Source organism: Macrosteles quadrilineatus, unplaced genomic scaffold (genome assembly GCF_028750875.1).
Source record: "Macrosteles quadrilineatus isolate MER2022 unplaced genomic scaffold, UCM_ALF_1.0 Scaffold_8__2_contigs__length_117827958, whole genome shotgun sequence".
NCBI classification, from domain to species: domain Eukaryota; kingdom Metazoa; phylum Arthropoda; class Insecta; order Hemiptera; family Cicadellidae; genus Macrosteles; species Macrosteles quadrilineatus.
The window spans coordinates 10,789,611-10,805,462 of record NW_026542601.1 but is presented as its reverse complement, the minus strand read 5'-3'; the positions used below and the strand labels follow the sequence as shown (position 1 = coordinate 10,805,462).

Below are 15,852 nucleotides of genomic sequence, written 5' to 3'. Positions count from 1 at the left end.
CAGGTTTCATAACCTTTGCACTTAAATGTATTTTTCAAATACTAAGTATATATAGAACCTTTATATTCAGAAAATAAATACCTTAACGCGAATATGTTGTACCAAATCGACAGGTTCTCAGCGTAATCATTGCCTGTCTGGCGAGCAAGGCAGGTGCTTCAAGGGTAAGTTAATTAAAAGAACCAATCAGGCGTCACAGACTTGGTCTTTTAGCCAAAGTTAAGTTTAAACTGCATTTAATTTGGTGATAAAGGCTTAGCACGGATAAAGAGGATGGAGAATACCATATCTAAAATTAGCTTTAAATAAAAAATACTTAAATTATTATTTTTTATCAAATAGTCCAAGCGGAGTTCTTAGTCTTAAAATATGAAACACATTTAAACGGTGTCTTCTTTTACTATAAATAAATTAAGGTTGCAATAGAAAAAAAATTAAATACTTACCGTGAAATTTTTGCACGTAATAAAAAAAAACCATCACATCAAACTACAATGTATTTATTAGTACGCGACTACGTAAATGTAGATGTTCTGTTTGCATATCGTACTGAACAATATGTAGCGTTATATAAATAATATTAATTAAGCAAAGATTACCCTTTTCCTTACGGTTCAGAGAACCAGAAATATATAAGGGGTGGATCACGCCTAGAAACTAAATTTACCGTGGATGTAGTCATAGAATTAATTAATAGTAGGACATGAAACATTGTTATTGTCTCCTTCTTTTCTTCTGTGATACAATTTAGATTCATTGTCTACAAACTTTTATAATACACGACTATTCTAGCGATTTCTTTTTGTCCTATGACGTTAGACACGAGCCCGGGATTGTTAGCGAATTTCCCATATAGGGAATAAGCTATTACCGTAGTACTTATGGTAACACCTGGACGCGGGACCGATTTTTTTTTTCGTTTTGAGGTCCCTAGAGGCCAAAAACACCATCCGTTCAAATTCATATATATATATATATATATATATATATATATATATATATATATATATATATATATATGTGTGTGTGTCCGTCAGCACGATAACTCGAGCAAAAATGATCCGATTTTGATGAAATTTGGTACAAACGTGTAAACCTACGTTTATTTGAACGAGTTCGCGATCCAGCATGATCGGACCATGGGAACGGGTGTTTACGGGGGGTTTTATGGGGTAAAAATAGGTTTTTCCCATTTTTGACCCAAAAAACACAAAATTTAGCAATTTATTTCCAAACCATTTTTTAGAGCTTAAAAAAACAAATAATTTAGTATATTGAAGCGTTATTATGTGCCTAATGGTTACGGAGAAAATTCCAAAAGATTGTAAATTTAAAATTCCCATGTTATTCTTATGGAGAATTAGTAAACTGTTGTAGTTTGCTTGTTTATGAACATATTTTGATCAAATTTGGAAAATGTTTTTATTTCTTACTAACTATTAACATTTAAAAAAAAAAACAGTTTTACCCTCCCTGATGCAGCAAACCTAAGTACTTGTTAAACTAATTCTATTTAAATCGGGAATAAATGCTATATTTTTAAGTAGACAGTTCAGTGTAAATCCAATCAGTCAAATGGAAATTCGCTTAGTCTGCAGGTTTGCTGCGGTGGGGGTATTTTTCACATTACTTCAGGCTAGACCTAGAGGTTGCGGCATTATCATTTAGATATCCATTGGTGATTTGGCGGGATTTGAACCCGGGACCTCAGGCACCAAAGTCCCGCGCTCTAACCACTAGACCAGACCTTATACTCAGCAATTAATAATACTATAATTACAAAGTATATAATTCATATTTGAATACGATAAAAACTGTGATTACGGAAACTAGGGCCAAGACCAGTTATATTTAGTTCTAATGAGTATTTTGTTTTTACATTTTAACCAAGTTTTCACATTTATCTTACTATAAATCTCTACAATGTAAGCTACCGAATCCAAAAGTCCTCTAGAACATGCACTTAGACAGAACAATGTTAAACCCTTCATTAATGTTAATGTTAAAACTACAAAAACATTTGTGTTCGAATTACATTTTTTCTGTTCGCAATATTATGCAGACTTGTGTACTACATGTATAGTAAGCATATTTTCCGTGTTATGATACGAATTACCCACCAAATCCGCACATTAGCAGGCAGAACTACAGCGGGAATGTTACACCAAGGGGTTGTTAGGGATATTTATAGCTCAGTATTGCCAACCGCAAAATTCACCGAATACAATTTCCCTTTTTTGTATAAAATGTCCCATCTTAGCTCCTTTCGTGTTATTTTTTTGTAACACAACATTTTAAGTTTGTATATGAAGATAATACAATGTTTACGAAATCATACAGATATTTACTCATAAAATTTTATTATTCAAGTTTTTATGTATTAGTACAAAATATAATGTACAGTTCTAGATTTTTTTTATATAGGCCCCCATTTTTCAATACTTTCGATTTTTAAATGGCTTTGCTAAGGTTTGGAACCATTTAAAAATCTTTTTGGAAAAGGAAAATTTTTAAATTGTAACAATACATGGATTGTGTTGTGTAATGGTTGTTGCCATTATACATTCGGAACATCTTACATTACATTTAAAATGTTTGTTCCTAACAAATTTGCTTTTGTTACAGATTGGTCTACAGTTACCAGAGAATTAGAGGTAATTATAAAACCAATTTTGCTATAGAATATATTAAAATGTGTGCGCTATTATTGTAAATGTAACGAGTATTAGAACAAACCCGTTATGTCCTTTGTCAATGTCTATTATAAATAAATATAGGCAACTTGGAGGGACAGCAGCTAGTTAAACCAGTTAAACTATCTTATATTTTGTTGCTTATGTTTTGACGAATCTCTTAAATAGTTAATTACGAAAAAATATACAGGGTGATTGATATAAGTTAGTTAAGTAAGTTAATATAAGCTACTCATTTAGAAGTTACAGCGTGTTAAAACTAAGAAAAAATGACTTGCTGTGTACATTCTGCGCCATGTAGCTTCTATACGAGTAGGTTTAGAGAGAAAATGCTGAGAGTACATGTCTTAAAATTGCATCTACATTCTAAACAGACCATTAAAATCATAAAAAATATTGAATCCATCATTTCAAAAATGGCCGTATCAGTCAGTTTTTCTTTTAACACGCTGTAACTCCTAAATGAGTAGCTTTAGAAAAAATCCAAGGTTAAAAACATTTTTAAATGGCATTTACTTTCTAAATAAATCATTAAATATAGGGGTTTCCATAAGAAAAATCAAAGTTGGTGGCCATAATGAAAATATGGCGGCTAATTTTTTTTTCAACTTGACCAAAACATTTTAAATAAAAAATCCAAGGCAGTTATAATTTAGCATTTTTTTCATATCTCTTATAACTTTGGAATAAAACAGCTGGCACACTTATATCAATCACCCTGTATGTATCACTATCTAAATATATAAAAGGCAAAGCCCTCACTGACTCACTCACTCACTCACTCATCACTAATTCTCCCACTTCCCATTTACCTAGGAGGCTGAAATTCGGTACATCAATTCTTTGGGCATTAAATAGGAAAACTAAGTAGTTTTTATTCTGATCGGGCTTTCGGGCTCCACCCCAGTGGCTCTGGAGTTTCCCATGTTCCTTATGAGAACTCATATTTAAATGGAATTAATGAATCTTATCAGCTGTTTCAATTAAACAAGTTGGTTCTGTTCTATGATGTTCAATAGCATTAAAGTTACAAGGATTACCGACAGGGTGCAGCACTATTATTTTTTTTAATTTATGACTACAGCCAATTTGCAACCATAAGGTGAGTGAGCGTAGCGAACGAACTTAAACCTGGAAGCGAGTTAGCGTAGCGAACGAGCTCCAACATAAAGGTGAGTGAGCGTAGCGAACGAACTTCAACCAGGATGTGATTGAGCCATGTGAACAGGCTCACTTGTGAAGTTAAACGGGGCAAAGCCCGCGGGTACAGCTAGTCTATATATAAAGCCAAAAGTACCCATGAACTTTTGAGAAAACTACAAGTCACACCCCCATAAACCATATACTTAAAATGTTCGTCATGACGAGAAACCTTGCGCAAAATTATCCATTATTTCATAAATTGCCCTATAAGGTCGTAATTGCTTTCCAAAGGAAACTTTCCATTTACCTAATGTTAAAAATACCTCAGCTGTTATTATTTGTTCGTATTACCATTACTGTATTCTGTTTTGTTTATTTTATCTTAACTTAACCAATCAATAGTTTTATTAATATAATACTAATGTAGTAAAACGGGGTGGAGCAGCCCGTGGGTAACAGCTAGTTGTAAGTAATAATATTTTGAAAAAAATGTTATATGTAATAGCTGTTTGTTTATAAATTATTTCCAATTTGAATCCTTTTCAAGTTATTTCATTGACATGACAAAACAATAATTAATTACACACGCTTCCATTGATATATTGTTTGTATAGGTCCCTGTTGCTAAATAGCCTACTACTAAATTAGTACTAAATTAGTTTCTGTCGACAAAGTCACTCTGAACGTAGTAAAAACGGTAGTAAAGACTTGTTGCTTTTTAGCACTTTCTTAGCATCTAATCTCGTTAATTTGTGCTCAAGAAAATTAAAATACACCGAAGGTAAATTAAACTCGGCCATAAAACTAAGTTGGCAACCATGTTTCCGCATGTTTCCCTGCATCTTCCGCAATAACATTTAAACTTTTCCACTTAACATTATCCTGTACACTCTGGAGAGCCAGACATTTATTTAACTCCTGGTTAACCCCTTTCACCCTACTAGCTAGGTCGTTCTTGTATGGAATTGGAAACTTACAAGTCCTAACATTGGTCAAGTACTATGTAAATGCACATTAATTTATCTAATACACATAATGCCCCCGTCGCAGCAAACCCGCAGACCAAGCAAATTTTAATTTGCCTAATTGGATTTACACTAAAATGTCTCCCATAAAAATGTCAAATGTATTCCCTATTTAAATAGCATAAGTTTAACGAGTATGCTAGGTTTGCTGCAACAGGGAGGGAAAAAGGTGAATTTTTTGTAAAATGTTAATAGTTTAGTATTAAATAAATGTATTTTCCAAATGTGAACAAAATATGCTCATAAACAAGCAAACAACAACAGTTTACTTATTCTCCATAAGAATAACAAGGGAATTTTAAATTTACATTTTTTTGTAATTTTCTCCGTAACCATTAGGCGCATAATAACGCTTCAATATACTAAATAATTTGTTTTTACGCTCTACAAAATATTTGAAAGAATTTTATGTTTTTAGGGTCAAAAATGAGAAAAGCCGATTTTTACCCCATAAAACGACCTATAAACCCCCGTTCCCATGGTAGGTTTACACGTGTATACCAAATTTGCTCAAAATAGGATAATTTTTGCTCGAGTGTGTTGTTTTCCACAAGGTTACCGATTCATAATTTTCCTTCCAATTCACACGCGTGGTTCAGAGTGAAATTCAACCTCTCCTCATGTTACTCTCTCTATCCCTCTTCCCCTGAGGGTTGTGTACAATGTACAATGTACGGTGTCAGCAAACAGCCTGAACAAGACTGAACGTGTATAAACTGTCATGTGAAAACAACGTCGAACTGTTGAAATAATCTGTGACATTCGGCCACATCATTTATGTGTTGTATTTTTCAACGAAAATCCCTCTATTCAATCAAAATCTTCAAAAAACCATTATATTTGCGTTTGGGGAGCTGGTCTAGTGGTTAGAGCGCGGGACTTCGGTTCCATAGTTCCCGGGTTCAAATCCCGCCAAATCACCAATGGATTTTATCCATGTGATAATGTCGCAACCCCTAGGTCTAGCCAGAAGTAATGTGAAAAACAATTCCGGGCTCGTACCCAGCGTCCTAGGGAAAAATTATATTTGCGTTTTTTAGCTGAGTATAGATTAATTGTGCAAAACTAATTGATATAAGCACTTCAATGTGACAAGAAAATCTTGGATATACGTAACTTTCTTCTAACAGGCTAGAACTGTTTAAAGGTTAAACAAAACAAAGTTTTATTTTGAAATAAGTGTCTTTAATCCGTGATACATGTTTTTATGGTATTCCTAAAACTGTATATTATTTCAATGTTTAAATCACAACTTAAAATCCCAAGACAATTGTTTACAAGACAATCCTACAAGCGTCCCATTGTTTCTCATTGTTTCATAATAATTTCTCAGATCTCTCACGGGAATGATTCTTAGCAACGAGATAAACTTTTCGTTCTCTACAAGTACCTTGTGTTTCATTCAAAAAAGAATTTTGTAGAGGTTGCATAGCTCGAGAATTACTAACATGTTGTAACGGGAATAACTTAAGAAGATTTTAATATCGGATATAGAATCATAAAAATGTGGACATACATATTTTATGATTAGACACGCCACGGAACAGACTACAAAATTACAAAACTCTAGGACCAGTCGATGAATAGTAGTTTACGCAACGATTGCGTGAAGATAGTGTTAACGACACTAGTAGAAAATTTAAGGTACGAGCCTTGGCGGGTGCCTTAAAAACTTCTACGAGTGTCTTTAGAAGAGTGTATTTACGCGAGTTGCGTACAATACTTGCGAGGTACGACAGTGTTTGAATTACTAAAATCACTACTCAAAACTTCTAAGAGAGGTTATGTATTCGTTTATTACCTCTCATTGCCACTGCAACGAAACATTGTACCAACCCCAAACACCAATTGCACCACTCAACAATTAAATTGGCCTGAACAGCTGGTTAGTTGAAGTTCGAATCATAAACATTTTCCTTCTTTTTCTCTCAATCCTTGAACCTCGTTGGTCCGTTATCCATTTTTTAAAGTGAAACTATGCTGTTGTGTGAAACTTAAAAATTCTAAGAACTAAACTGAAACACTATTTTTTTAAAGTCTTCAAACTAATTTCACCTTATTGAAGCAGCTTAATTCTAAAAAGGACTGGTAAAAGATAGACGCATCAGAATCGATAGAACACCCACCATCAGTGACAAATGTTTAGACTTGGAGGGGAAACATCACCTGGGGGACATTGTGTGTGGACAAATTGATCCAAGGAGCATTTCTTGGGAATACCGTCCTTACAGTAGTGCTGGGGGGGTGGGGGGGAGGTGCGATCCATCAATGCTTGGACAACACGGACAAATACAAGGAGAGGTAGTTTACAACGGTGAAAAACTACGCCCTTGACTTGAATAAAGTGTTTCCTTTGGTGTCAAGGCTGAAGGAATACTTCCGATCAATGAAGTTGAATTTATACCTTTGGTGTGCAGTAAAGACTACAACATAGTCTTGATATTGTTTTAAACTGGTAAACTCAAAACAGTGTACTTTCACAAAAATTATTATTAGAAATGAAAGATTGTTTGAGTTAATAAGCCTTGATTATGTTTAAGAATGTTAAAAAAAACTGTTGTAATTGACAACTACGGTATTTCAGCAAACACAGGGAAATGATATGATCTAGTGGTAGAGCGTAGCACTTCTGTCACTAAGGTCCCGGGTTCAAATCCCGCTTATCACCAATGGAAAAGATGTAACAACTGAAATACAAGTTGATTAGTAAATAATATTTGAAATATTATAATTCACTTGGGTTTTTTTAAGTGTATCAAACTAAATAAACCAAAGCTCTTAAGACTTGAGTACTAAATCACAACACACTAGAAATCTAATGTATGATGAAAACTTCTCAATACTTGTAATAATATTAACAAAGATATATTTAAAAACCATTTCCATATTTATTAAATTTACAAAGAGTTCGAACATATAATTTTACTTATATTGCACATTTAACACGAATGTAATTTTTACAAAACTACAAGCCAAAAAAAAATTACTTACCCTAAATAAAACATGAAAATAATTCACATTCCAACAACAGAATTTTACATTACAACAAATGCATTGTTTTAATAATGGTATTTACTTCTTGAATTGGTAAAAAATGCTTTTTAAGATTTGTTAAATGTCTAACCACGTTTCGATTTTAAATAAAACAATATATATAATAAAGGTTGCACAATGTTGTTGATACAGTGATTATTTATTAATATCAATTTGAAAAATTTTATAAAAACAATTAACTAAATTTGTTAGTATTTTCAAGCACCTATATCCAGTGGGCAACCACCAGAGATGATAATATTAATCCCACAACACGAAGCACGTAAGGGATTTAGCCTCTCGTAAAACTGCCAGTGTGAAATATTTGTTTATTTCTTTCCTTTCCAAAATATATATTACTTTTAGGTTTTCAAAACTGTCAATAACAAAACAATTCAATTTGTAGCTTATGAGTTTGATAATCGTTTGATAAAAAAATAGCTAAAAAGCTAAGCAAATTAATACCTTTAGTAACTTAGCTATTGTAAGAATTTGCAAAATTGATGTTAGGTTTCGTTTTCCTTAAATAGTTGTAAAATTTTAGTTAGGACTAGAATAAAAACACATCCTACTGAAAAATACCCCCGTCGCAGCAAACCTGAAGACTACGAGAATTTCAACTTGTCTGATTACATTTTTACTAAAATATTTCCATAAATGTGATGCATACAACAGCGCTTGAATATACTAAAGTATGTATTTTTAAGCTCTACAAAATGGTTTGGAAAGAATTTGCAAAATATTTTGTTTTTAGGGTCAAAAATGGGAAAAATCCATTTTACTCCATAAAATTCCCCGATAAACCCCGTTCCCATGGTTTATGCTGGTTCACGAACACGTACGAATAAATGTAGGTTTATTCGTTTATACCGAATTTCACCTAAATCGGATCAATTGTTGCTCGAGTTATCGTATTAAGTTGTCATGGGACCTTTAAAACGAAAAAGTAATTCGGTCCGGGGTCCAGGTCTTACCATGAGACCTACGGTAATAGCCTATTCCTTATATGGGAAATTCGCTAATACAACTACAACACTTAACCAAGTCTGCTAAGTATTTCATTAGAATGTCAACCTACTTAAAACATAAAACGAAATGAGTTTTCACACCTTTCCAAAGCTCACTCTTTATGCCTGAAACACGTGCACTAAAGCACAACAATTTGCCCAGAGCCGGGGAGGAGGTTTATTTAGGATCAGCGGCGAGTTACACTTGTTATTGTTGAAACCTTCTATTGTTATTGTTGTCTGGCTTTTGTTATGCAAACTAACACCAATTGTGCTGTTTTAAACTCTCTGGCTTGTGTTCGATGTGCAAAACGTTTGTAAAGAATTAAATAAATGTACCTATGTTGGTTGTTTGTAGTATGGAAAGTACTAATTGCAATTAACCAATAAAAATTTAAAACATCTACGTTTGTTAGTTAGTTATAATATATCCCTATAATTGGCTTAGAGATTCAATATACGTTTGATAATCGGGTTATTTTTATTATATTTGATGTTGAGAATTTTATTATTTTTTTTAGAGGAGGTACAACATTTTGCAAGCATTTTTTTTACAAAGTCGTCGATTTACCGTGTTTGGTTAATTTTTGCCTTAAGTCATAGTTTTAACATGTTCCATTAGATAAATTTTAAGGAATCCTTTTGTTCGGTTTATAATGGGGTGAGATGGGTAACTACTTCATTCTTAACAATTTAAATCAAGTTTTAGCAAAAAAGTTGTATTGTATTCTAAACTATTGCATGTCCTTTGTTGTTACTGAACAAGAGAAAATCACGGTAGGTTTGAAATTAGGCTGACCTATCTTTTTATTGTATATATTTAACATACAGTAGGCCTACCTATATATGAATCGAATTAACTGAAGACAATCTAAAAATAGTCTGTTCACAATAACATTTCCAATGAGACGAAAAGTCTAGTTGCTGTTTTTAAAGTTAACATTTATACTGATGAAATTTACGTACTCTTATTTTTTTTTTTACTTTTTTAATGATTTTTTTTTAGATTTCCATCAAAATTTAAAAGAGCATTTAAAACTGTTCAAAGGCTTACAAAAACATAATACTAATATTACCATAGTTATACGATTGCACAGTCCTCCAAACAGATAAACAGTTTTGTGTCCGGACAACAAAAGGGTGTAATTTCGTACGTTGTGTTAGACAAGAAGTTACATACTTCACTGTAAATATGTCAGAACATCTCCGTGTTTTAGACATAAAGTTCATGTAACTTTATGAAGTTTACAAAGTTAAGCCAGTATTGTAAAGTTACACTTACTTCATGTAGTGTGGTGAACAGTACAATGCCAGGTGAAAATTAAAATTTGTTTTATTCAATTTATTTTGATGAATCTAAAATATGTTTAATTCAACAGAAAACTCAACTACTTATAGTATTGAATGTTCATTTAACACCAAAATGTAAAGTTTTGTTAATGTTTTATGGTTAGTTCTACTCTACTCACGTTTTTAATCTCCATCTATGATATTTAAAGAACAGCATTTATCCAATCATATTTGTCTACATGGCTGGACTTAATAGTAAACAATTATAGAAAATCAGAATAAGGTAAATCGTCCACAATTTCCAAATTTTAATCCATCTAACAGAATCATGGAACGTATTTCAGAAGTCTGTATTTTACACAATCTTTTTTGTAGTCTGGAAGGGATATGATGGTTCGTTTAACACAAACTGCAGTGTAATACATTTCTTCGATCTTCAGGTTATATTGAAATGTTACATTGTATATAGGATCAATGTATTTGGCTTGATCTTGTATTTGACGTGTTGTTTAATGTCTTGCTATAAATATAATCCAAGCTTCTCCCATAAGTAGGTTTAACAGTGCATTGTAAAGGATATGAGCATATTACATTATAAAAATTAGTTTCCAAAAAATGCTGCACAAAACATGACCAATCGTTATGTTTTTGTAGTAACTGGCTTCATTAAAGGGCAAAATTCTACCACATAGTTAAACATATTTTTTGCAGCTTTGAGGGAATCGGAAGTAAAACAGTGATAAGTAAAATACATAGTAGTAAATATTCACATAATTGTATTACTGTTTTAAAAGAAAATAACCATCAAATTATTTTAAAAAAAGCTAAACATTTATTACGAACACTAGGGGCATAGCCCTGAGCTGTTTAAGGGTCCATAAACTATTGCGTATCCTATTACGGTTAAATCTATTGGCATTAAATTAGTTAGGTAATCAAATAGTAGGTTTCCCTATAGGAACAACTAGTAATAACAGGAACAAACCTCAAAAACACTGTGACATCTACAAATAAATACATAGAACTGACGATAACTCAAATATGTCATATTCGAAAATGGTTTACCAATAAAAAGTTATTATATTGACAGTGCAACGGCGGGTTTCGGGTCACAACCGCCTTCATATGAGTGATACCACATATATGCTGTATCTGTTTTGCCTACCCGCGCCGTGTGGTAAATTCTGTAGTCGAATATTGATACAATGTTTTTAAAATGGTTATTCGTACGTACACAAAACCTGAGGTTAAATAATGCAATAATATTGGTTTCATTTACAGCTTTCTTCAGTAAATAATTTATTTCATCTAACTGAAAACAGGTTGTTATGTTTTTTGTTTAAAATTATATTATTGTTATACGAAAGATATTATTTAAGGGGATTAATTCGTTTTTTTAACAGTGTGTGTCTGTAAAAAGTTTGACGTACACTTGATAGTTAAAGATATTTAACCTTATGGATAATCTTTTAAATTATTCATTTTCTAAAGCATTTTTAAGACATAGATGGGGTTTTTAAAGACGTTTTTCATTGGGAACCTAGACAAAATTTTCGAATACAATTTTACTGAATCATAACTAATAAACAATAAAAAAGTATATATTCTTAATAAATAAAAGGTGTACCAGCAATTAAAAAACATACCGGTACCTAATTACTAGAATTTATTAACTATTCTTAAAGTAATATTTTTTCCTTTATACAGTACTAATTAGAGGCAAGGGAGGGTATTTAATGTACTATGTTGGCACCCCTGACACAATACGATCAGCTGACTCATTGTTGGTTTTTTTGTTGAGTCAGTCTCGTCATTATACCTGTTGTAGTCGTCTCGTGGCGTCTAGGTTGGTATTGTTTTGTAATTACAACCTTAGTTATCTATACATTTTATAGTATTATTTAAAATATGTTGGGACTTATTTTGTAATTAAAAAGGGTTTGATAGTTGTATACCTGTTAGGTTAACTATGTGCATTCAGGTAGGAAAATTTACGATTAAGCAGGTGTAGCAAGTTTTCTAGTGGTATTAAATATTCTGAATTTTAACTGCACCAATCATCTAATGCAACCCTGTATAGTTCACCTTTATAAACAAACTCTTATTTTAAAATCAAAAGCTGTGATTTCATCAAAGGTTTAAGTTCAGCATTAGATACTATACAGTAGACATGAACACAAGTTGGGGGCTACGCAAACAAAACTTTTTTGTTAAAATCAATTTTTTGTTAACACTTTTTTGAGGAGGTTAAAATTTGGAAATGTTACTTGTGGGATTTTCCTTCAAAGTTGGGAGCATTAAAAGCACGTAAATATATGTCTGAAAAGTAATTTCAAAAATAAAAACACGTAAAAGATTGAAGAAATTGAAAATTTTTTGGAAGTAGGTCGTTTTTGGGGGTGAAGGGGTAATACTTTCGGAAAACGCCCAAGGGATTTGAGGAAAATTTAATTCGTGACCATAAAAATGCATTCAACTCTTAGCCGTTCCTCATCCCTTCTCTTCTTCTTTTCTTCCTTTCTTTTTCTTACCGTTTTTGAATTATAGTCGTTTTACAAAAATGTATTTTTTATATTTAAAAGAATCCTCCATTTTGATTTTTTGGGGGGAGGGGTAAAATTTTAAATGTAACTTTTGGACATTTTTCTGGTGGTTTGTTGGAACCCATAATCGTCAAAAATTTCTGATATCTAGCTATTCTAGAAATGGGTAAACATTTGTATACCTGATCAGTTATTGAGTCAATGTAAATACCGAAAAGTGAATCCATTCCAATTTTGTTTTCCAATACAATGGATTCTAATTGTTTCATCTGATTTATTAAGAAATATCCAAGGAGTATTTAATTGGCGACTCCTCAACTTATAACATTTTCAGATTATTCTGTAAAGCCACTACAGTACCAGAATGCACAGTTAACATTCCCACGACAGACCTACAGAGATATCTCGCCATGGCCAGCTCGGCTCTGCGATTTAGTGTTTCAATAAAACGTTCCCAGCTGATATCAGAATTTACTGCCACAGCTGGGATTTTCCTCACGTATGGTCGTTGGCTGATTTCGCGGTTATACGCAGTATAGCTGTTTGAAATACCAATCGATGGTATAACATTGTAAAGTAGTACTTTACGTTAATCTGAGCAGTTTACGACAATGTATTTTAGAAATAAAAGTTGATCACTGCTACATGTTTGAAGTTTTATGGCAACGAAAAAGCTAGCGATTAACAAAATATTTTATTGAAAATATTAATCTCGGGATAGAAAGTGCAGGTGTATTTAACGTGATTTAGACAAGCTTACATTACTGTTTTACATAATTTAAAAAATACTATTACTAAAAATACTATATACTTACACATAGTATACACGTCTATTGAAAAACCAAGAATAGTTATTTTTGTAACTGGTGTGCAAAGTGGCAATTTTCTGCACTAGTGTGGGAAGTTTCTCGAGTGCAGCAAAGACAATTTGCACTCGTGTTACACATAATATTTTTCCTACAGTTATTACTGAGCATAGAAATAATTAGTCTTTCAAACACTATTTAACAAGTTTTTAGGTTAGGATAAATCCAAACTTTGGACGAAATGAGAAACGCTGCACCAGCTGATCGTTTGTATTATCTTTAAGTGTTGCCAACCTATTTTCAAGCGTACACGGATTACGTATATAATAAAAGCACACTGTTTTGTGTTGTTTGGTTGGAATACTAGTGCGGCAAAAAAGAGTGCGACAAAAGTAAGTAAATGCAGCAATTAGCTACATGGCGTGCTATAATCAATGCAAGAAAGCCCACTTTGTCAGGTAACTGTTGGAAAAATCATTTGTGCTTCTTTGTGTTCAAATTTTAATGTCACTATCGTGCAATCTGCAATAAAAAGCACGTGATACTCTTAAGTGTGCTATGTAGGTGTGAAAATATAAAGCAATAAAAATACTGAACAAACCGCAGCAGCTAACAACTAGAGACACGGTCTGGCAAATTAAAAACTTGAGGAATGAAGACGCTAGGGAATCCTTGTACACGTTTGCTTCTTTCAATTTTCTTAAATTTAAATGATATTCCACCCTTTATATTTTAAATTACCTACTGTACTTATATTCAATCATAATTTGTACAGTATGTTTTTAATTATTGACGCCCTCATAATAGTTGTACGTGTGCCACCACAGTTCACCTTTGACTGTGTTAAAAGTAAAATTTCATTACCATCTTTGACTTTTACCTGACACATGCTATAAATATTTTTATAATCATTAAACTACTTAGCTAGAAATTATTTTTTTTAATTTTTTATTTAATCTTCTTTCCAATCAGTGGAGTTATAAATAACTTTTACTGTGCAAAAACAGTGTAACCTATCTTACGCCTAGATACAATTTTTTCTAAGAATATAAAGCTCTTAAGGGTATTTTAAAGCTGAGTGAATGACCAAAAATACGAAATTATATAAGGCATGTTCTATAAATAATTTTCTTCTAATTATTTACGGGAATATCCTAGCATGTTTTGGGACCAGGAACTAACAAAACTGTCGTGACCAAACTCACTCTGAAACTTTGAAATACAAATAGCTGACAAAACACAAAATCGCCCATCAACTTCCCTTAGATTGCACTGCTCACGCAAATGTAAATTTCGTTTGGCTTGTTGTTGCAGAGGTAATACTATAAATTCAACAATATTTTAAAACCTTATGGATCAGCGGGAGGAGTTTCTTTACATCGCGAAAAGTAGTACAGTTTAAAACACTGCGGAATATCCATTAATTTAACCTTAAGACTAAGATAATTAATCATCAGTTTTGTATCTGTTCGATATAATGTAGTGTACGTTAAAATGTGTTGTCTGTTGTTTCGTGGTGATTCACCCTCTTTAAAACTGTTGCTACCCTTGAATTATAACAAAAATCCATTACACACTGTAATATTTACTTTAAAATAATAAAGGAAGATTACAAGAGCACCTAAAGTAACTGGACATTAAAAATTCATAAAAAATATGATTTACATTTTTAATAGGATTAGAAGTATTCTCGCAGTATTCAAAGTCAAAGTTCACTAATCTGGAACGGTTGGAATAGAGTGGCTATTGTGCTCACCTTCGAGACTGAAGGTTGCTAGTTCAATCCCGAGATATGTACTGGTCCCAGGCGTAATTTCTTGTTTACCTATCTATAATAGTGCTGTCTAACACAAGACCAAGATTTGGATCGGTAGCAAAAACACGTACAAAATGCCATTTGTGTAATAAAACGTCAATATATTTGTAGCGAAACGCACCTCCCTGATGTAGGGACGTTAGTTCAGGTAGGGGGTGTTCCCTAGAGACTAGGGAGCCGCCCCTTACTGGCACAAGCGTCGCTGAGGACGTCTTGATGTTAAATCTGCGTTGAAAATTAGCTCCCACCCTTGAGTGTTTATTATCTTCATTGGGGTAAAACTCGCTTTCGCGCAATTTAAACAAAGCTGCCAACGAAGTTATCAGGAGGGGAATTAGAAGTAAATAACTTGTTAAGTACACAGTTTTAGTCTGTGGATAGAAGTATACATCCCACTGTGTGTTTTAGAATCTAAAAAGAAGTCGTATGGGATCTCCGAAAACGTACTTAAAACACTATACAACACGTTTTTAGGTTAAGTATTAATAGTCAAAGG

The 15,852-nt window shown here is 32.7% G+C and overlaps 1 protein-coding gene across 1 annotated transcript in view; it reads left to right on the top strand.

Annotated features, from left to right (window-relative positions):
* LOC128999841 (uncharacterized) overlaps positions 1–15,852 on the top strand; it is a 224,257-nt gene that overhangs the window by 12,521 nt on the left and 195,884 nt on the right. Inside the window, exon 2 of the mRNA XM_054426548.1 lies at positions 2,626–2,654. The gene's annotated coding sequence lies outside the window, so the exon portion shown is untranslated. The remainder of the gene's footprint in view (positions 1–2,625; positions 2,655–15,852) is intronic.